The following is a 22,096-nucleotide window of genomic DNA, read 5'->3' on the forward strand; positions in this document are numbered from 1 at the left end:
AAAATTGCAGATTAGCTTTTCTTAAATATATAAAGACTATGATGACAAAGTAGATATATTGTTACAGTTGTCGCCTGGGCTCTTTATTATCACTCAATATGCCTTTTGTAATTTTCTCATTTGCAACTGTAGTTGAGTAATAGACAGAATTACTTCATCCCCTATTTGCTTTGCTTCAGAGGCTATGAAAACATTAATGCTAATATTATCATACACTTCATATGCGAGTTTATAATGCAGGGAATGGTAACATTTTATGTAATGTTTAAATTTCCATGGAATGGGATAAATAGAACTGGCACTCGTCTTGTAATGAATTCAGTTTAGCAAGCAGCTGGAGAATGGAAAAGAAGTCTGTTCCAGACCAAGGAAGCATACTGTCCCCATAGTGGTATTGCTGTATATGAATAAATGAAACACATCCAGAATCGCATAGTCAAACAGGCTATCTCCCCTCCCTTTTTCTTAGTTGGAAAACAAAGAAGTCTGAGCATCCATTTTATAAACTTAATAAAGCAGGTGTGTTGTAATAATTGTAAGTGGCTATCAAGACGTTGGGTGATTAATGTGCTTCTGAAGGTTGAAAAATACATAGACATTAGATCTGCTAAACATTTCAGAATAATGGTTAGCGAATTTTCACATTTTACCTCCTGTGTGGTACAAATCGAGGGATGGTTTTTCAACAGGCAAATAACCCAGTCCAGAAATTTATATGCACCGAGTTGTGAATGCAAACCATTATTTGGCTCTGGAGATTTTATGTAGCGTGAGATCAGGAGTGGCCTTTGGCCTCTCTTGCTTCCCTCTACCTCTGCTAGTGAGCTTGTCAGAAGCATCTGGTATGTGCAAAATAGGATGCTAAAACACGGTCCCAGGATATGGTTTGAAGGCACATGAAGCTGCTACCTAGAGGAAGCTAAGCAGGTTCTGGGCGTGGTCAGTGCCTGGATGAGAGAAACCACATGTTTGTTGTCTTGGGGCCCATATAAGCACAAATATTGCTAAACTAGCATACCCTCTAAGTGCCACTAACAGAATGACCACGATTTACCTACAGCCGCTATGGATTCTACCTTGCTCCTAGGGTGCCACAGTATTTCACTGCCAGTGGATGGGGGCCATGGAATCAGCTGCCGGTGTGGCAGCAGCATTAGTTAGCATAGCCAAGCATTTGCCAACCTGCTCCCCCCCAAGATATTCTGGGCTGATGTGTGTTGTAATATAGAACATCTGGAGGAAGCCAGCTTGGCAAAGGTGCCAGAGCCCATATATTAATTTTGAACACCTGGGCATCCCTCACATTGCTTTCCCCCAGTCTTCCTGATATATGTTAGGCTAGGGCACCGTTCAAAGGAGGTAGGCTATGTTGCCGTAGAAATGTAATGGATTAATGAAAGTGGATGTGTTTCCGTGCGACTCTGCTTCCCTAGGATCGCTCTTCCCTGAGATGTGGCTCAAAGGCGAAAAGTACAAATGGAGAAATGTTGCTCGACAGCACAAAGTGCCATTTTGGTGTGTGGTTTTTATCTTCTACCTCTCAGGCATTGTCTTAAGGCACTTTTTAAAAAAGTGTACAGTAGCAGTGTGTAAATGGCAAAGTGAGCAAATAAGATGCAGTTGGTATGTTTTTTTCCTCCAGTGCAACATTTCTGATGCCTTTTAGTGTTACTTACGGTTAGTCTACCGGTTGTCCCCCTCTCCCTCCTCCCTGATTTCTGCTTACTGTAGCAAAATTACATCAAATGCAAGATAACAAAATACTGTCAGGCTGGGATTGTTTTATATGGACAGCATTAGACAGGAGCAGAAAGATCTGGTGCACTAATAGGCAAACTCACATGAGCGACCTAGTCCATTGACAGATTTTTCCTTTGTTCTCTCACTCGACCCACTTTCTGCCAGTGATTTGTGACATATTTTGCAAGAGATCAAATAAGCCCTTGACACCTGATTGCAATGTAGTGCTTGTTTACAGTTGCAAGGGTTCCCTCCCCTCAAAAAAAAAAAAAAAAAGGACCCTTAGACAAGATGGAAGGTTTTAACTTGAAGTAATTAAATTTGCATTGGGACTGTGACAGGCATTTCCTTACATATGCTTCCAGCTGAGCAACTTTTACCATAATGGGCCTCCAAGGCACCAAAAGAAAGGCAGGCTGCTGGTGAGATAGTTACCTTTCCACTATTGTTATCTGCTCATTTGAATATTGTCAAATCCCTCTGTCACCATGCGCTACCTATGAACATCCAAGGGATGTGGCTGGCTACTTTTGCATACAGAACAGTGGATAGTCTGTATTTGCATTTGGAAGAATGCAGGTTATCTTCTTTGCGGTGAAATACAGTGGTACCTTGGGTTACATACGCTTCAGGTTACAGACTCCGCTAACCCAGAAATAGTGCTTCAGGTTAAGAACTTTGCTTCAGGATGAGAACAGAAATCGTGCTCCGGCCGTGCGGAGGCAGTGGGAGGCCCCATTAGCTAAAGTGGTGCTTCAGGTTAAGAACAGTTTCAGGTTAAGAACGGACCTCCGGAACGAATTAAGTACTTAACCCGAGGTACCACTGTAGCTTAGCCTTAAGTAGCATTTGCATGCTTCAGGTACGGAGTCTGCATTATATGTCAGATGGGGAACATCTGGACTGGAACTTTCTATCTAGCCCTTAAGACTCTTTCCATGTGACGCCCCACACTCTTTGCCTCTGGCCCAAGCGCACCAGTGGAATGTGGCTCCTGGAAGGTTTCCCGTGAGTACATGTGGCTCCCAGGCTGAAAAAGGTGGTTGCTGCTGCAGCTGCTGGAAGCTCTTGTGGTAATGATCCTGCAATGGCTATTTTCACATGCAGCACTAAGGCTAAGCTATGAAGCAGTGGTGGTTAATCCCTGGTTTGGGCCCCCCAGGCATTTTTATGTTCCCCTCCCCCCCAAAAGCCCGACCAACTTGAGTGGCAAAAAGGAAAAAATGCAGTGTACATGGCTCCAGGGTGGGAGGGGACAGTTGTCTGTTGCAACTTGAGGCAAAGACTCAGCAAAGTAGGTGAGGAGGCTGGGAAAGAAAATCACAAAGAATCTGGGATGCTGGTCTGAGGGACCAGGATACAGGCTGGCAGAATGGAGGAAGTGAATGGATTGAAGCAAAGAACCAAATCTCTTAGTTCCATGTGTCCAAAAGGAGCAGGGAAGAACCCTGCTGTTCTTACTAATTTAATTTGGACTGCTTTTAATATGAATTGCAGATAGTGCATAATTAATAATTGCTTAACAACAACAACAACAACAACAACAACAACAACAACAACAACAACAGGGACAGCCCTGTTTAGGGAAGTTTTTAATGTCTGGTGTTTTCTATTTTTGATATTTTGTTGGAAGCTGCCCAGAGTGGCTGGGGAAACCCAGCCAGATTGGTGGGGTATAAATATTATTATTATTATTATTATTATTATTATTATTATTATTATTATTATTATTACCTTTCTGCCAATGCATCCAGGTGTTTAGCAATTTAAAGTAATGGTCTACATTGGGGTGGGCAATCTGGGGTCCTCCAGATGTTGTTAGACTCCAACTCCCAGCAGCCCCAGCCAGCATGGCCAATGGATGGGGTGATAGGAGTTGTAGTCCAGCACCATTTGAAGTGCCATGTGTTCCCCTCTGAGTTACATCTTAATAGATGTGATACCTAAGGAGAAAGGAAAGGAGCAGGAAGTTAAGCCACTGCAGGGGATAGTTCTGGGGGTGGAGAGAGCCAAATGGATGGTCCCAGGCAGGCCAGTGGAAGGTGTTTTGCTGCCTCATTTACCCCCCGCTTGGTGGATTCCATTCTGGGTGAAGAGGAGGCAGCTTGTCCAAGCTGGGCTGATGGAGAGGGTCTCACTTCTCCCCCTGCTGCAGCCTGGTGAAATTGAAGCCCGTGACTTCAAAGGGCTGGGCTGGGGGGAATGAGGCAAAAAAGCATGGGTGGTATCCAACTTGTGCAAGGATTTCCACTTGTGTAATGGAACTCCCACGCCCCTCAGTCTGTTCTGGGGGTTTTGCCAGCCCTAGCCAGGAGCAGATGTGGTAACCAGGGTGCACACAGTGGGGAGAATAGTGCATACATCCATGCACTGACAGTTCATGGTAGCTGGATACTGCTCCTTATTAGCCATCCCTAAGACCATTAGCACTAGAATAGTTCTTTGTATCACAGTGATGATGTCTGTGTGCTACATATTCAGAATTGTTTGTACTTGGGTATAGTTCAGCATGCTACAAATGACCATTCCATTAAATTTCAGGGTGGATTATAGTCCCATATTTCTTTTTGATACCTCTTCTTTTTCTTTGCTGGGAAATGAAGCATCACACTCAACAGTGTCCAGGAAAGATCATTTAAAACAGTTAAACAGGAAAAAAACATTATATGCATCTTTCCTGACCTGTTGTTATTGCCTGCCTTGTGTACAACATAGGTTAGGAGAAGTAATTATTTTCAGTCCACTGACTACGCGCAAGATCAATAGCTTCTGAAAGGACTATAATGATGGGCTGACCCAACCGGCTCTTGCATTATTCCTTGTTTATACTCCTCTCATCTCTCTCACCTTTGGGCTACAACAAAATGTAATTTATGTTTAGTATTGCTACATAGGAGATGAAGGGTCAGTGTTTAATGAGGGGCAACCGTGATTGGTATGCAGGTGTAGGGAATCTTTCATTGGTGGAAGACAGTCAATAAAGTGCTACCATGAAAGATGTATCAGTTAAAAAACATAGAAGATGGTGAGAGCGGACAACAAATTCAAGTTCTTCATTAATAACGCCTGCTGTCCTGCTCCAATTACCTGGAAACCAAATTCCTGATGGAAACAGGAATAGCTTGAATGGTCCAGTCTTGTAAATCTTAGTGGTTCCCAGTGTTGGGATGTGTGTTTGGTGATCTCTTCCCATTGCTGAGGTCAAGAATATATGAAGGGAAGGAAGAGATCCTGAATGGTATAATGATCAGAGGGTTGGATTAGGACCTTGTAATTTCTCTGTCCTCTGTTCAGTTGCTGCTTTGGTATCTGACCCCTTCCTATTTTGGACCATGTAACTGCTTTTGGCCCCCCAAAAGTGGCACCCAGCTCTCCCACCTTACTAGATTGTGACTGCCTGGAGTCTTACATTTCCTGAGTCCTGACATTTTACCCTTCACATTTCAGTTATTTTGAACTTGGGTTTGTGTACCTGGGAACAAAAGGTGAAAATTGCCCCCCATTTCAAGTCTAAAAGAAGCTCTGAGCTGCTGAGTTCTGTACTGTTGCTGTTGCAAACCCGTTGCAATTGTAGAATTTGAAAATAGTTGCCAGTATAGCATCACCAAACGACAACTTGAGGCATAATCCTCCAGGAATATCTCCTGAGCAAACCTAATTTGAACAAATGTGGCTTGCACAAGAGTGCACATGTGAAAATCTCCTCTGTTTTTCTGAAACATGTACAAAAGCTGTCCTTGGTGAATTATGCCCTTATTTATTACATAATAAACATCCTGTTGCCTTGTTAAGCAAAACATGGTTCTGGTGAACTTTTGCTTCCTTTTCGGAATTCCTGCAGAATTGTGGTAGCTGATTTGCTTTTAGATCCTCAGCAAAACAAACTACCAAGATGTTGAACATTGAGGGTAATGCAGTCAATGGACATGGTAAATATGTGCACAGAAATGACATGGGCTCCTTCTTTGTGGACAACACACAATAGTACCTCTTGGGAGCAATGTCATTTTAAAAAAATAATCACCAAGGCATATTTAATAGTTTTCCCATAGTCTAGAGTTGTGTGTTTCAGCAAATGAGACTGGCCCTTGTGCGCGGCATTTAATGAATTATTGAACTTTGGAGAACTTTTGAGAATCCAAGGCTCTGTGTGACTGAGCAGGAGACATGAAAAATGTTCTTTATCTTCCAGTGTATCTAAGAGACAGAAATAGATGCTTGATCAGACAATACGAGCCCTGAGTGAAGGATGGTATTAGCATTAAATATTTACATGTGTAGGGAGCATCCTGACAGGAGAAAAGAGACGGTGTGCTTATTGTCAAGTTGAATAGAGCCAACTGCACTGCTGGCTGCTTCTGTACGCCTTTCTTTTCCTTGAATAACCAGGGAACTATATTTGTAAGAAATGAGAAAATGCCTCTTAAAAGGAATCCTTTGGTGTTAGGAACACTTGAAGATTGGGGATAAGTTAATAATCACTTGAAACTGTGGTGTAAAAGGCTGGGAGCACTCATTGGCGATACACATCCAGAGGCTTGGATTCAGAAGGAGCCTTCAGATTTATAGGGGTATAGTCTGTTTGTTTCCTGCATGAGGAAATGAATAGCGGCCCTTTTCAGCAAACATATGTATGTCAGTCTTGAGCTGGAAGGAGAATGCAAGATGGATAATAACTTCAGAAAGAGATTTCCTTGTTTTCAACAGACTTTTGGTGGAGGAAATGAATTTAGGTTTTAATTCTTTGTTGAAATGTCATTTTGAAATCATTATCGTTACTCTTTTTTTAAGTTTAATACTCTCCTTATGAGACTCCCATAAGAGAGCAAACGGCTAGGTGAATATGATATAAATTAAGTTGTAAGCTTATTGAGGCATGGATCAGTCCCTTTCTTGCTGCTGTTGTTCAAAAAGTAGAAAGTGCTGGGTATCCATGTTGTTGCAGAGTTACGACCATAGTGTCCTCTTAAGCCTAAACTAGCCCTCTTGCTACTTTCACTGCGGCGATGCTCAGCTCTTAGAAATTTCATGCCCACAAAGATATACTGTGAAGCAGAATTTGCAGTACAAAATAGGGCCATCATATAATTGGAGGGTTCAGACATAGCACTATGTGTTATGGCTTGCATGCTCCCCGCCCCCCTCTGCTCCTTCAACATCATGAACATGTCCTTCTAAAGGAGATTGGTAGCTTCTAGTTTAGATTAATGACAGTTAATCTAATGAAGTGTAGTCATAGCTATGGGTTGCTAAAATAAAACAAACTTCTTAAAGTATGAATTGAAGTTGACTTGTTTCAGCAAACCATAGTTAACATTAATAACAGTTTATTGGGTTCAGAGGCCATGCAGAAGTATAGTTAATCTAAAGTGGAAAGTTTCAGTTTCTTCACAGTTGTGCTGGAATGAGGATGGGGAGGGGACAACACACAAGCCAGAAACTCACCTAGACTCATAATTGTAATGCTAAACTATGGTTTAGCATTATGTCTGAGCCAGCCCGTTGAGCCTCCCTGTCAATGGGAGCGAGGTATGAATGAGTTTGGTTCAATTTATGGCTGATGGCCTTCATCTTCATCAGAAAATTCAGCTTCTTTCTATGTCTGTAATGGAGATTTTCTTCCATGGTGAAAGCAGAGTGGGTACCATTCTGACTAATGCAAATACTGCAAGTGTCACTTACCTGAATTGTGGTAGCAGCACAATAGTCTTAGTATTTGCTACCCTGGTACATTACCACTTTCTCATATAGCATTGCAAAATACATTTTCTGCTGTTTTTCTTCTTATGCACACACAATTCCCTCCTCTGACATCTGTCCCCAGGCATTTGCAAGTTAATCTTCCTGCCAGAGGTCAGTCCAATTCTAAATTCTTTCTCCTGATATAGGTCATTCTTGGTTATGGAAACTTTGGTGGAAATTAACATATTGGAAGTGTAGCATAATGGCCTATTTTAAAAATAGTAAATCTAGAGAACATAAATTGTGGCAGTTTATTGTATAAACATGCCACACAATTATGATTTATAGAAAAATAAATTCTAAGAAAACAGTATAGGTAAATTAGATTTATTTATTTAAGGCATAAAGTTTGTTACACTGTGATAAACCTGTTTGGATTTAATGATCTGTCATGTTGAGCAATTAAAAGCAAGATATTAATACTGAAGCAGAATGACATGAAACAGTTACTCTTTCTTAATGCATTTTTTGCCATTGACATCAAAAGAGGAAGAAAAAACCCTATAGCTATTTAATATATGGTGTGCTGTTTCAGAGGTTGCTAACTATTCCCCCCCCCCTTCTTAATAATAAGTCAGATTGTTCTGGTGGAGTTGGAGAGCGACTGATGTTTCGATGCAGAATGGGGATTGTAGAGAATGTTTGAGTTTCCTGACATTAATTGCAATCCCTACTGTCTTTACGTTGCACGTATCCTGTGATTTATCTAAATATTAGTCCCATTACACCTCCCTCATACATTATGAGTTGTAGACAGAAGTGCATGAAGGCTGTGACACCCTGCCCTGTCTCTCCTTTTCATCCGATCCATACCTTGAAGTCTTTGGGTCTACACAGTTTTGCACTCTCATGGAGGCTGGCGATCCATGGAGAGTGGGTGCAGATGTGCCAGTTAAGGCTAGACCAAGTCTAAAATAACCCTGACTGTAAAGCCATACATTCCACAGAAGATAGACATGATAGTGTTTTGCATTATTGGGCATGCAATCATTTACTCTTGGGATGCTCCTGGTTCCATCTGTTTACCTCAAAACCACTACTGCGTCAGGGAGCAAAAGTGAACTTTCACTGCCTGCTTTTAGTGTGAAGGCTGCAGTACCAAGTTTTTGTGGCCATCGCTCATATCACTATAACATCCATTTGCTATTAGCATATATAGAGAAACTCTGTTATTCCCCAAATTTTAGAACTTCCCCTGGAGAACATTCCAAACTCCTAGCCTGAGCATATTCCAGAATTATATTCTTACTGGTTGCGGTGACTGGGGATTATGATGCTGCTACTGATATCAGAAGCAAATGAATATTTTCAGAGCATCCCCCTTCCTACCCACCCTAAGCACCTGCCAGGTGGAGGGATGGAGCCACATGGAGCAATGAATGAGACTGGTCCCAAGGAAGAATACAATCCCTGAAAAAATATAATGAATCTCCTCCTCTGCCTTTCTTGGCTCTCTATGCCATATAGTGAGGAAGAACACACACACACATGATTCAAGTAGAGTAGGGCAGTGGGGAATATACCTACTAGAGATAGACAAGAAATCTGAACTTTGGGGGGAGGCCAGTCTAGAAACTGACCTATGCTAACAAGTAGTCATGTACCCCCTAGGACAGGTATCCCCAAACTCACTCCTCCAGATGTTTTGGGACTACAACTCCCATCATCCCTAGCTAACAAGACCGGTGGTCAGGGATGATGGGAGTTGTAGTCCCAAAACATCTGGAGGGCCGAGTTTGGGGATACCTGCCCTAGGAAATGTACTTAAGAGATCCTGGGAACAAAGCACTGATCTGTTAATTTTCTGTTTTTCTCTCTTACACCCGCCAAATCCTTGGGTTTTGTTTTATTCTTTTTTGGGGGGGGGAGTTGTTTACTTTGGTTAAAACAAACCACAATTCCAAGAGTTCAGATGTAACAGAGAACTGTAGCACAACATTATGAGGCACAGCGTTGCAGAACCGTAATTGTGTGTCTGCGTTTTCTTATTCTCATGTTGCACACCTCAACATGGCAAAGGTAAGTTCAAGGTTAGCTTGTTCCCATAAATACCCCCGTTACGTTGTCTGGTCTCGGAGGGGTGGGGAAAGGCAAATGTCGCATTGTACCCTGCCTTTGCCTATGGTTGCCTCTGTAATGGTGGGCGGGGATGCTTCTTGGTTCCACACAGACTAAATTAGCCATGCAACTTCCTTGGGCTGAGAAGATGAAATTTATGTGCACGTCGCTAGGTGGCACTGCAACTTCGCTGAACTCAGCAGAGTCTTGAGCCTTTCCTTGCCGCTGCTTCAGCTGCTTTGGTTTCTAGGTGTCAAGGAAATTGTTTTATTGTTAAAGGGCATAGTGTAATATATTCATCTCCATCCAAGGCAGCCATTTAATGCCCTGAAACATGGCCCTCTCACAGCTCTGGCCTGTTAACTATGCTTATTTGGTGTAATAATTAGCAGAATTTCTCACTAACAGGGGCACTTACCAACGCCTCACATTTTTCCTCTGTGTTTTTGTACGTGACGGATTGCGCATTCTGTGAATAAAGTTAAGCGGGTCAAAACCTCAGCCCTGTACGACACCGCTATTTTCCGCACAATTGTTTTCGAGCGGGTGTACATTAACCTCTTCCTGGATCCTCGCGACGTCTAATGCAAACAATTTTTTTTTTTTTAGCTTTTTGAGCAATAGGCTGGGAAAGGTTTGCAAACACGATGCTGTTAATTGTTCAACTTTGGGTGGGAAAGGCAGAAAATAAATGAATAGCTATGGGAGAAAAAGAGAATGGATGCCACTGGGACTTCCAACATGAAAGAAGGCTGTTGTGGTATACTGTAGATTACCCGCACACACCCCACCTCACCTTTAGGTTATTCAGGAACAAAAGTTTAACACGTGTTGCATGCACTGTTGATAATGTTTTTTAGCAACAGGAAAAACCAAACACCACTACAAGCAGTCTTCCTTTACTTTTAAAGAAGAGAAAGTTAATTGGATTCAGAGCTGCCTGCATTTTAATGCCTTTCAACCCTAGGATTGTTGAGCAGAAAGGGACCTCAAAAGTCATCAAGTCCAACCCTGCTGACATTGTAGGAAACAGTGTCCTTGTTAGGAGGCCATTGAACCTCTGCTTAAAAATGTCATTGCCTTTGCATTCATAAGGCAGCCCTGGTACCAGGGCTGCATTTGCCCATGGGTGACCGTGATCGTGTGTGGCAGTAGAATGCCAATTGTGGGTGTGGCAGCTCCACAATCTCACATGCATTTTCTTCCCCTATCTCTCTCACACACAAACAGGTACCACAAACCACACACGTACTGGACAAATACACATGTACGACACAAACACATAGCCTCCCCCTCCTGAGCTGATCTGAGCAGAAGAGGATGAATGGGGAAGGAATGAAAACTTCCGTCCTCAACCAATAGGGATGCAGATTGCCTTCTCACTGATTATAAGGGTGCTGGGCATGGCATGGCCTACAGATTTAAATGTCAATTATTCGTTGTGACCACTGATAAAATTGGGACGTTTTGTGAGGGCAGAAAAATTTGCTTGGGCGGCAACATCAGTTGCCCAAGCTGGGGGTGCGACACCCATGCCTTCAGGGAGTGGGTGAGTTTGAAACACAGGAAGCTGCCTTATGCTGAGTCAGACTTGTTCAGTATAGCTCAATGTTCTGTGTAGACACTGACTGGCAGCAGCTGTCAGTGGTTTTAGACAGGGCTTTTTCATGGCCCTACCTGGAAATGAACCTTGGGATTGAAAGTGGGACCTTTCCCCTGCAAAGCAAGGGCTGTACTTCTGAGTTAAAGTTAAACATTGATTTCCTCCAGTTGGTGTTGGATGCCTTCTGGAGTTTTAAGTTTGGCTTCTGAAATAATATTTGCCAGCTGTGCAAAGAACGGTAGCACTTTGGGTCTTGCTGTTGCATCAGGGCATGTCCACCTTGGGTCCACCTTCAGAGTTCAAGAGTTGTTTAAGATTCACCGCTTCTTAACTTGAAGTATATAATTAAAACTGCAGTGGTTAATGTTTCTTCCTCTTCCCCAAAGCCACTGACGTGAAACAGATCTGTTTGTTTTGTTCCTTTCTGGGATATTTTAAGTGTCCTAGAAAAGGGATGGACACCCTACCCTGTGCTCCGAATGGACCTTTCTCCTTAGGTCCCCCGTCCCCCCATTCCAATCCTTCTTATTGCTCGGGCATTTTGAGAGCTCAGTCATTTTGGAAATGATTGTTGAAGCAACATCATCCATTACTTTTGTCAACATATCTTTGGATACTGGGTGGGGGTTTTTTGGTCATCTTAATTTTATACCAGATTTAGTCCCCATAATGAAACCTGATATAGTATTAAATGCTCTAGTGATTACTATACTGCAGGGATGGGGAACTGATGACTCTCCAGATGTTGGACTCTGACTCCCATTATACCCACCCACCCAGCATGACCAATGATCAAGGCTGATGAGAGTTGTAGTCCATCCTTGCTGTTCTGGTTCTGATACTAACAGACTTAAGGCCATTCTTTGAGGTTCATGCTCAAGGGCGGATTTGAACCTAGGTCCCCCCAGCCTTAGTCCAACCCTCTAACCATTACACTCTAGTCCCTCTTTATGACTTAGTTATTATTGCATTTATGACCCATCTTCCCTCTAATGAGCTCAAGGGGGCATACATGGTTCCTCCTCTTCCCCCTTTTATCTTCCCAACAACCTGGCAAGGTAGGTTCACTTTGGCCACTGAACACATCAACCTGCAATAAATCAAGTCAAGTTACTTTGAGACTTTTTCCTATTTAATATATTTATTAATAAAGTAATAAATAAATAAAATCGGTGAGGGGAGGGGGGAAATGTGGAGCAAGAGACTTGTCTGTTGAGAACACCAAAGACATAGTTTGCATTATTTTATTTTCACACTCCCCCTGCCCCACCCACAATTCATTTCATTCGTTCTTCTGAATGAAAAAATGGGCACACATACCCGCCATCATTACTCTAATGAAAATAGGGACATTTCTCTCTCCCCTGCCCAGTTGACCCTCCTTGACTCCCCCATTTTTGTGCCCCCAACCCCCCTGCAGAATATTTCCTATCAGAAGAAGGGTGAGTGCCACCACTATTACATGGCAGCACACACACCCTCCACCTAACTGAGAAAAACCCTTAATCCCGATATTATTTTATTTTATTCATTGGTAGATTTACAAAAAGAAAAACACACGCCAATAAATAAATTTCCAAAAGGGGCAAGATTAGATGCAGATGCACAAAGCACTTTTATTTTTAAAAATCAGGACACCTGGCACTCCACTCCCACTTTCTTCCTACCCAGGGCGGCCCTTCCCTCTACCTGCCCTCACAGCTGGCACATCACGTGGAGCGGGGCCTCGGCAGCGGCAGCCTCTTCTCCTCCTCACCCGTTTTCCAGCAGCCACACTGGGCTGCCGCAGGGAGGAGGCTGGCAGCAGTGGCGATGGAGAGGTAACGGGATGCTCCTTCACAGCTGCTGCCATTGCTTGGGACAAGTGCTGGCTCATATTCTGGGATCAATCAGAAGCCAGGATGGCTTTCATAATTACAGGACTGGCCCTAGAAAATTGGGACACTTGGATGGTCTGGGCACTACGTTTGGCCTGCGGGCACTTGGTACAACAGCAGAAGTTGGGAGCTGGGATTGGAGTGATGGTCATTGAAAATAATTAGTTGTTTTGTACGGGGCTTGTAGGCCCCCAAGCATCTCAAATGAAAGTTGTAACCTTCTAATTCAAGCTTTTGGTGGCCAGGGGTCAGGCAAGATGGAACTTAATCTCTGTGCCAAATTAATTGTATACATTATTATTATTTTTGCTAAGAAGATAACAATTGATCTTCACATAGTATGCAAACCAAGTAAATTCGCATAGCTTTTTTGGGTGCAGGTGATGAGGAAATTAGAAACGGTTGGAATCATTATCCAGCCACCACAGATATTGTCCATGTACTTTCAAGCATTCCTTAGCCATAAGGACTAGAAAGCTTTTAAAACAGTAAAAGTGAGGTTTCCAGCAATGTGAGTTCTGCACCAGGTTCCACCTTCTACAAGATTCCAGTGGAATCTTGACCCACATCATTTTGGGTTTAATCAGTGCAATGAGGAGTTTTGTGCTCAATTTATCTACCCTGAGCCCTTGTGATAGGACAGTCTATGAATCAAATAGATAAGATCTGCTCTCAAAAATGAAACAAAATGCCTGAAAATGAAAGTATTTTTATTTTTCAAGATGATATCTTCGTTTTCCGTCCCCTTAATCCATTACTGGGATCAATGGGCCAAAGAAAGCAATAATGTCTAAGTTGTTTTGTGACAACAAAGGTATTCTTCAAGCAAGTTACTGTTGATGAAGAAGAGTGATTTCTTTGTTTTGTGGAATGTGTCTCCGTTTGGCCTCTGTAGCACATGCTTTGCGGCTCTCTAACAATTGCATAATAGATCAATGGCCCATTGTCTTCTTGCCTTCTGTAGCACTCTGCTGTTACTCTTTTTGGAATATTTGACCGAAGGAACTTGTAGGAACAACGAAGGGGGAAATCCTCCCCCCAAATTTGCTTTTGCAACAGAAAGTAGATGCCAAGCATTTAAAACTGCTCTTTATGTGACTGTGCAGTGTTCATTAAAACCTCCCTGGTACAAATACAGTGCTCGAGTTGAAAAAAAATGTATTTTCTTTATTAAAATATTAATAACCCATCTGTTTTGCGCAGGAGAATTCTGCAAGGTTTAAAAAACCGAGTACATATATATATATTAAAACAATTAAAACCGAGAGCAGGAAAAAATCTTTTAATAACATGGAGGATAAGGCGATCATTGACTGCTAGCCATGATGGCTATGCTCTGCCTCCCTGGTCAGAGGCAGTAATGCTTCTGAATACCAGTTGCTGGGACCTCCAGGAGTGGAGAGGGCTCTTGTCATAGAATCATAGAATCATAGAGTTGGAAAAGACCACAAGGGCCATCGAGTCCAACCCCCTGCCAAGCAGGAAACACCATCAGAGCACTTCTGACATATGGTTGTCAAGCCTCTGCTTAAAGACCTCCAAAGCAGGAGACTCCACCACACTCCTTGGCAGCAAATTCCACTGTCGAACAGCTCTTACTGTCAGGAAGTTCTTCCTAATGTTTAGGTGGAATCTTCTTTCTTGTAGTTTGGATCCATTGCTCCGTGTCCGCTTCTCTGGAGCAGCAGAAAACAACCTTTCTCCCTCCTCTATGTGACATCCTTTTATATATTTGAACATGGCTATCATATCACCCCTTAACCTCCTCTTCTCCAGGCTAAACATGCCCAGCTCCCTTAGCCGTTCCTCATAAGGCATCGTTTCCAGGCCTTTGACCATTTTGGTTGCCCTCCTCTGGACACGTTCCAGTTTGTCAGTGTCCTTCTTGAATTGTGGTGCCCAGAACTGGACACAGTACTCCAGGTGTGGTCTGACCAGAGCAGAATACAGTGGCACTATTACTTCCCTTGATCTAGATGCTATACTCCTATTGATGCAGCCCAGAATTGCATTGTGCTTGGGTCATGGTGGTTTGTCTCCCACATGCATCTGGTTGTCCACAGTGAGAACAAGATGCTGGACTAGATGAGCCATTGGCCTGATTCAACAGGCTCTTCTTATGTTCTTAGCCAGTTAATCAATTTAAATAGTAGTAAACAAAAAACTAGAAGCAAACAGAATTCCATGGAAAAGCAGTCATGGAAGTGCATGCTTAGTAGCTCTCAATTGCTCTCTAGAACCCCACATATTTCACTGGGTTTTGAAAACGTAATGGAGAGAGGCAATGAAACCTGCCTGGGTGGATTTCCAGTGTTGGTGCCATTACTGAGAAAGCTGTATTGTGGGTAACTCTCCCCATTCCTGGAACAGTGGGGGTACCCAAAGGAGTACCCCCACTTAAGCTCTCCAGGATGAGACTTAAAACTTATGTGGCTTTATATGGAACAAAACAAGCTTTTAGTGAATGGTTCTCAAACTCAAACCTTTTTTCGTGGACCGCATGAAAATTGCTGGCAGGTGTCTTTGGTGACTTAAACCTGTTTGTTCTACAAACCATGAGGAGAGAAGATAGAAAGCTTTCACTTTCTGCTCACATAAATGACAGTTGTCCAAGTTTGGATGTCACTGGGGGATGGAGGATAGCTCAGTCCTCAAGGCCCACAGTTGCTCATTTTCATAATGGCTTCCTGTACCTGAATGAGGCCTTTCTGTGCCCCACACGCGGAAAGTAAATAGACACCGGAGTCTCCTTGAGAAGATAAGAAGAAGAAGAAGAAGAAGAAGAAGAAGAAGAAGAAGAAGAAGAAGAGAGGAAAACATAGAGGAATAAATAATAAATGGTCCGTCTTACTCTTTTTGTCAAACTGTGAAGTTATCTGCACAGATCTAGATTTGTGACATCTCTCAATCTAACCTCACGGTGGAAGCGTAAACTGGGGAGATTTCACATTTTGCTTCATAGTGAAAAATGTCAAGAGGTAGCCATTTTGTAACCGCCTGTGAAGATGTTCAAATTCGATGTAATGGGCATGACAGCTACAGTATGTGGAAATTTAATGCTCTGGCTACTTATTGATCTTCTCTTTAGCCGATGGTGTGGGCCCAAGCCTGAGCACTTAGCACCTGGCCTTAGTGCTAATGTAAGATCTTTAGAGCGGTCATCAAGGACAACTTTGCAAAACTGCACTCTGACAATTAGGGGGCTTTTAAAATGCGCAAAGAATTTACAGAACATCATTTTTTTATGGTATCAGTGCTATCTTTAGGAATGTTTTAAGCCTCTTTTTAAAGAGATAGTTTCTATTTTAAATCATTTAATGGCCTTTTTGTCTTTGAGGATATCTTTCTCCTTTCACTGTTCTCTGTGCTGTGTAATAAGTATTGTGCATTAAATAACAGTTTGGACTACAAATAAGTGTTTACAGGGATCTGAAAAGCCAGGGATAAGAATGTAGATGTCTGCCTTAGACTATTTATCAATCATGTTCAGTTCTTCCCAAGTTGGGCCCTCCAGATATTTTGGACTACAACTCCCATCAGCCCCAGCCAGCGTACCTGAATTAAAGGAGTGACTAGATATCTAGCTACCAAGGACTTCTTGGAGTGTTTGGTCAAAAAAAGGGTATGTGGGGAGATAAAAGAAAATCGTTAATGCAGCACATAGCTAAAACTATAGAACTTGCTCCCACAGGAGATAGTGATGGCTACCAACCTAGACAGCTTTAAAAGAGGACTAGACAAATTCATGGAGGAGAGGGCTGTTGATGGCTACTAGCCATGACGGCTATGCTCTGCCTCCATACTCACTGGAAACCACAGGAGGGCAGAGTGCGCTTGGTTGGCCCCTGGGAGAATGAAATTCAGGACTAGATGGGCCATTGGCCTAATCCAGCAGGTTCTGCTTATGTTCTGATGTTCAGTGGCAGGGCTCTGGGGATGTCAGGAACTGATGTTGGCCCTGGCTGTCTTAAGACATACATAAATTACTTGGTAATAATACTGTGGTGGTGGCGGCTATAGGTACTTATTCATCTTTCAGTAGTTTTGGTTTCCATTAGTTTCTTTGCCTTGTTTCTCTCCGCCACCCCACCCTGCCCCCTTGCAGGGGCTTCTTGTTTCCATTTCAGTGCAAGATTGGAAGCAGGCTCCTGTTTTCAATTGTCTCTACCTCTGAACTCTAACTGTCAGTGGAGGCACTGTTTAGAATAGTCTTACATTAGTGTAAGGACTCATCACACTTTTTTCGTTGCCAAAAGTCAACTTTCTTTGAGCATTAATCTTTTAGCCTGGCTCCATCTCTGTAATAATTTCAGTATGTCAGAATTGATTTGACAGAAGGCTATCGGCACATAGTATTTCCACCCCCTCCAACTCTAAGCTATGTTGCTTCAGAGTGAGATTTCTCTCTCTCTCCCTCCAAAGGATGAACGTTCTCTTCCATGTGCCAAACAGACTGGTGTGCCAGTTAGAATTTGTGAACTTTCTGGATGATTTATGACGATAGCTGAAGTTGTTTGGTGTGCATCCCTTATTCCATTTTTGAGGAAGAAGGGGGGGGGGAATACTGTGGACAGAATGAAGTGCCTAATGGAGAGATTAGGTTATATAATTCTCTAAATTATATAATTTTATTTAATTATTTAACATTTTTTTTAAAAAAAAAACACTTGGTTGTAAGAAACCTCTAAGCAGTAATTTCAATATTTGGCGTAGAGGATGTGTAAAGGAACCAACTCCCAACTCTGATTGACAATCACACAGAAATTTAACAAGGTTGTTCGTGAGGACTTTCCATTCTAGGCATAGTACTTTAGTACATAGAGGTCTTCTCTGCCTTTTTCATTTTATTCCTTGACACAATTCCAAGATAATGTGGTATAGTGGTTGGGAGTATCAGACTAGGGCCAGGAGAGACAGGGTCAAATTTCCACTCTTCCATGAAGCATACTGGGTGGCCCTGGGTCAGTTGGCTTCTATCAGCCAAAGCTTACCTCACATGGTTGTTGTGAGGCCCTGTTCCAGGTGCCCCTACCTTCAGAGGTTAGGCAGGTGGGCACCTTAAACATAGCCTTTTCTGTGGTGCCTAGGTTGTAAAGTACCCTCCCCCGATAATCTTTTCTTTTTTGTTCCATTAAATCTGTTAAGTCAACATTAGTTAGTTTCATAAGAGGACTGCTTTAAGGATGGGAGGAGATGACCAGCCTAGCAAGGCTTGTTGCCATAGTTACCCATAGTCACTTCCCCACACACTCCTTTTGCCTTTGGTTTGCTACCTTAGGTGTGTGTGGAAAAGTGTGAGAGAGGCGGGGGCTGGAGAGAGAGAGATACTGGGGGTAGGGGTGGTGATTGGCTAGGGCCACCAGTTTCTGATCTTGAAGATAGATGATGCTGTCAAGGCGTTCATGGTCCTGCCAGTAGTTTAATTTTATAGGGTATCCTTTGGCAGGGCAAGAGGTCATGTGCCCACCAAAGAGAGGCCATGTTTGAATGGTTTATCATTTGTTAGCTTCCTACTATAATTACTTTGATGGTTAAATCAAACGTGACAAATCTAACACTTGGCTAGACAAGGAGATTGGCTATTCCATTTCATTAATGGCTACTGTTATGTGCCAGGTTTTGTGTGTATGTGTGTTTAAAATAACATCTCTTTTGGATTATTTTTTTTTAATGGCAATTAGGGGGACTTTCAGCATTGTGGAGGCAAGGGTCTGTGAAAGAATGCTTCTAATGAAGACCATTTTTCACGTGTAGCAGAGCTGTTTCTATGCATATATTAATTCTTTGCACAGTTACGTAGGGCAAGCAAATTGTGCATATATGCATGATTAGAAGTTTTCTTTCTCTCTGTGTATCTCAGTGGAAACCAGAAAGTGGGCCAGCTGATTTATGAGGTGAGGAATTGAAATAGGGGAAGCAAATCTATTCTATCCCTAGATAGAAAGAAAGCATGTTATGCAGTTGGTAGATGGTTGCTCCACTATAAATGCTGATGCTTTAGATTTCTTAGAAGGATGGCCACCAAATGGTAGGAATGTGCTTTTCATACTGTGCTAGACTTTGTTCATCTTTGTACCTTGTAATGTGTAAAACAGCAGATTCATTCCTGTTCTTTACCCTTTGCTTCCATAGGCATGTCAGACTTTCCTCCATATTTGATATGTTGGTTGTACTAGACATGCCGCTAGTTCTGAAGGGGGTGGGGGTGGAGATTGGTGTAATGTCTGCTGACATCCCAAATGTTCTGATGCTTCCCTAAAGCAGTGGCATTCCTGTATGCATGCATGCAACAGAGCATAGAGGTACACTCCCAAGTGAAAAGTTCTGAGTTCCCCAAACAGTTTTACTTTCAGATCATTTCCGGTTTCTTATGGGTCGCATCCTGGGGAGAGTTCTGAGGGCCAGATAGAGAGGTCTGGAGGGCCGCATGTGACCCCTGGGTCTGAGGTTCTTCACCTATTAAATAGAAAATATTGGAATAGAGGGTCCAATGGTTTGACTTGCTATAAAGCAGGGGTCAGCAACCTTTTTCAGCAGGGGGCTGGTTCGCTGACCCTCAGACCTTGTGTGGGGCCGGACTATATTTTTTGGGGGGAAACGAGCGAATTCCTATGCCCCACAAATAACCCAGAGATGCATTTTAAATAAAAGCACATATTCTACTCATGTAAAAACACACTGATTCCTGGACCGTCTGTGGGCCGGATTTAGAAGGCAATTGGGCCGGATCTGGCCCCCGGGCCGTAGTTTGCCTACCCATGCTATAAAGCATTTCCTTTATACATTTGTGTGAGAGAATGAGCTTCAGAACTACCCCCCAAACCCTCCCAAGCTGGAAGATTTCTTTTTAAATAAGTTTGAACTAAAAACAGGTTAGCAACTTGCATTTATAGCCCGTTGTAACAAGAGTCAATCAGTGATGTACTTAGCCTGCAAGCTTCAGTGAATCTCAATATGCAGAATAGTTATTCTGCTATTAGCATGATTGACTTTCCATCAGACAAGCCGGTGCAAGTACATTTTCAATAGTTACTGAACAGAAAGGGTAAACTAGGAGGACACAAAGTACACACTCTGCAATAACATCAAACATAAGCTGAAAAATTACACATGAAGTTCATTACCGTAATAGGTAGCTGTGCCAAGAAGCCATCACGGCAGAATGCGAGCTTGTTACCATTTGGGAACTCTCTGGTGTGAAGATAAATAAAATGTGAGTACCACGTCTCCTTCTAAAAATATTTGCTTAATATTCATCGGATTCTACAGTCGCTTCACCTTGTAATCAACCGTGGAGACTGTGATTTGGTAACAATATACCTGTAGTTTTGGATTGCGTGGACTGCAGAGAAGCAGGGAAAGGTGCTCAATGATTTAGGATTGTGGCCATACTTCATTTAAGCTGTGTGTGTGTATATATATTCATTCATTCATTCATTCATTCAAGGTGTATATGCTGTTGAAAACTGTTTTAGGATTATTATTGTGGGCTGGAGTGTGTCTCTCAGTCTGTGTCCTGGAACACATTGCTTCTATGCTACTTGGCAATTTATGTAGATTTCATTCTATGCAGATTGCTTGAGAGGCATCTGACACAGTTCATACCTGCTTGGATCTGTGGCCCTCCAGATGCTGATGGACTCCAACTCCCATCATCCTCATCCAGCTTGTCCAGTGGTCAGGAATGATGGAAGTGGTGGTCCACCCCGGCCAAATGGCTCTGACCCCCTGTCAGTATGGACAGGGATGATGGGAGTTGTAGTCCAAGATATCTGGAGAACACAAGGTTGGGGAAGGGTGGTCTAATGGGAGAGAGAAGTTCTGTTTCCCCTCACTGTGGTCTCTCTGCCAAACATTTTCATCTTAGATCAGCCTTCACTAATGTGATGCCCCAAGACAATTGTACCAGTTGGGACTGATGAGAGTAGTAGAATACCAACATATGGAGGGCCATAGCTTCTTCACTCCAGCTTTAGATTGTTAGCCCCACTGCTAGCTTCTGCTCCTCTGAGGTTATCCCAGTTTTCAGGTCTGCAAGTGCGACCAGTTCACCTACAGGCAAAATGTTCTCCACACCTGAGTTAGATGCAACAGCATAAAGCAGCTTCTTCCCAGCAATCTTGCTTTGTATATACCTGACAACAAACTGCCACTGGCTTCTTGCTGGAGAATGATTTTGCAGAACCTAAACCATTTACTTGTATTATTTATCCTTAAAAATGTGTGTGCTAATACTGAGATGGGCCAAGACATTGCTCCAAGTCTTGCAGCAGCCTTATTGGCTTTCTATTATAGCTGTGTTTGCACAGGTGAAGCAATTGTTCATCCATTTCAAATGTTGGCAAACAGATTCTGGTGCATTTCACATCTGTGTTGTGTAGCCTTGACATTTCAGAGGGGGTGTGGAGAGGAAGGAACAACACATTCTGATGCCAGCAGTGTTTCTAGCCTACGAGCGAAATGCAAGCACATCGCTAGACTCACCCCATGGCAGTTTTTCCTGAGCAAAGCTTGATGTTGCCCATTCACCCTGTCTTAATGTCTGTTGGCTGTATTTCAGCAAGTTGGGATTAATACATGTTTTTGTTTGCTGTGCTTCCATCTAGATCAGGTGTGGGGAACCTGTGGCTTTCCAGAAGTTGCTGGGCTATAACTCTCAGCATCCCTCACCCAAGATCTGCATGGTGATTTGAGTCTCTTATTTCAAGCACCTGGGCAAAGGAATTTGCCTCTCCTTGCAGTGCCTGTTTTTCCTGATTGAGAATGTAAGAAGAAGCGTGCGTTGGCTGAACTACCCAGTGGAGGGGATCTGCAGAAGTCCAAGGATGAATACCTGACATCTTCAACTAGGGTTGGGGGAAGATTCCCCCACACCCAGCCCAACAGCCGAGACTGATGTTGCTAGTCAGGGTAGCTCAGAGGTGGAGAAGCGGTGGCCCTCCAGGTGGTGCTGGATTCCCAACTAGCATGACCAATGATGATGGCAGTTGCAGTCTAGCAACATCCCCCATCCATGCATTTAACCTCCATAAATTTCCCCATACCTCCTTTTTAAATCATCTAATCCTGGGGCCAC

General features: G+C 42.9%; 1 protein-coding gene across 11 annotated transcripts in view; it reads left to right on the forward strand.

Moving 5' to 3' along the window:
* The window catches only part of FTO (FTO alpha-ketoglutarate dependent dioxygenase), a 274,213-nt gene that overhangs the window by 16,325 nt on the left and 235,792 nt on the right, over window positions 1-22,096 (forward strand). The gene's annotated exons all lie outside the window — the stretch shown is intronic.

Source organism: Podarcis bocagei (assembly GCF_964188305.1).
Source record: "Podarcis bocagei genome assembly, chromosome: 7".
NCBI lineage: Eukaryota > Metazoa > Chordata > Lepidosauria > Squamata > Lacertidae > Podarcis > Podarcis bocagei.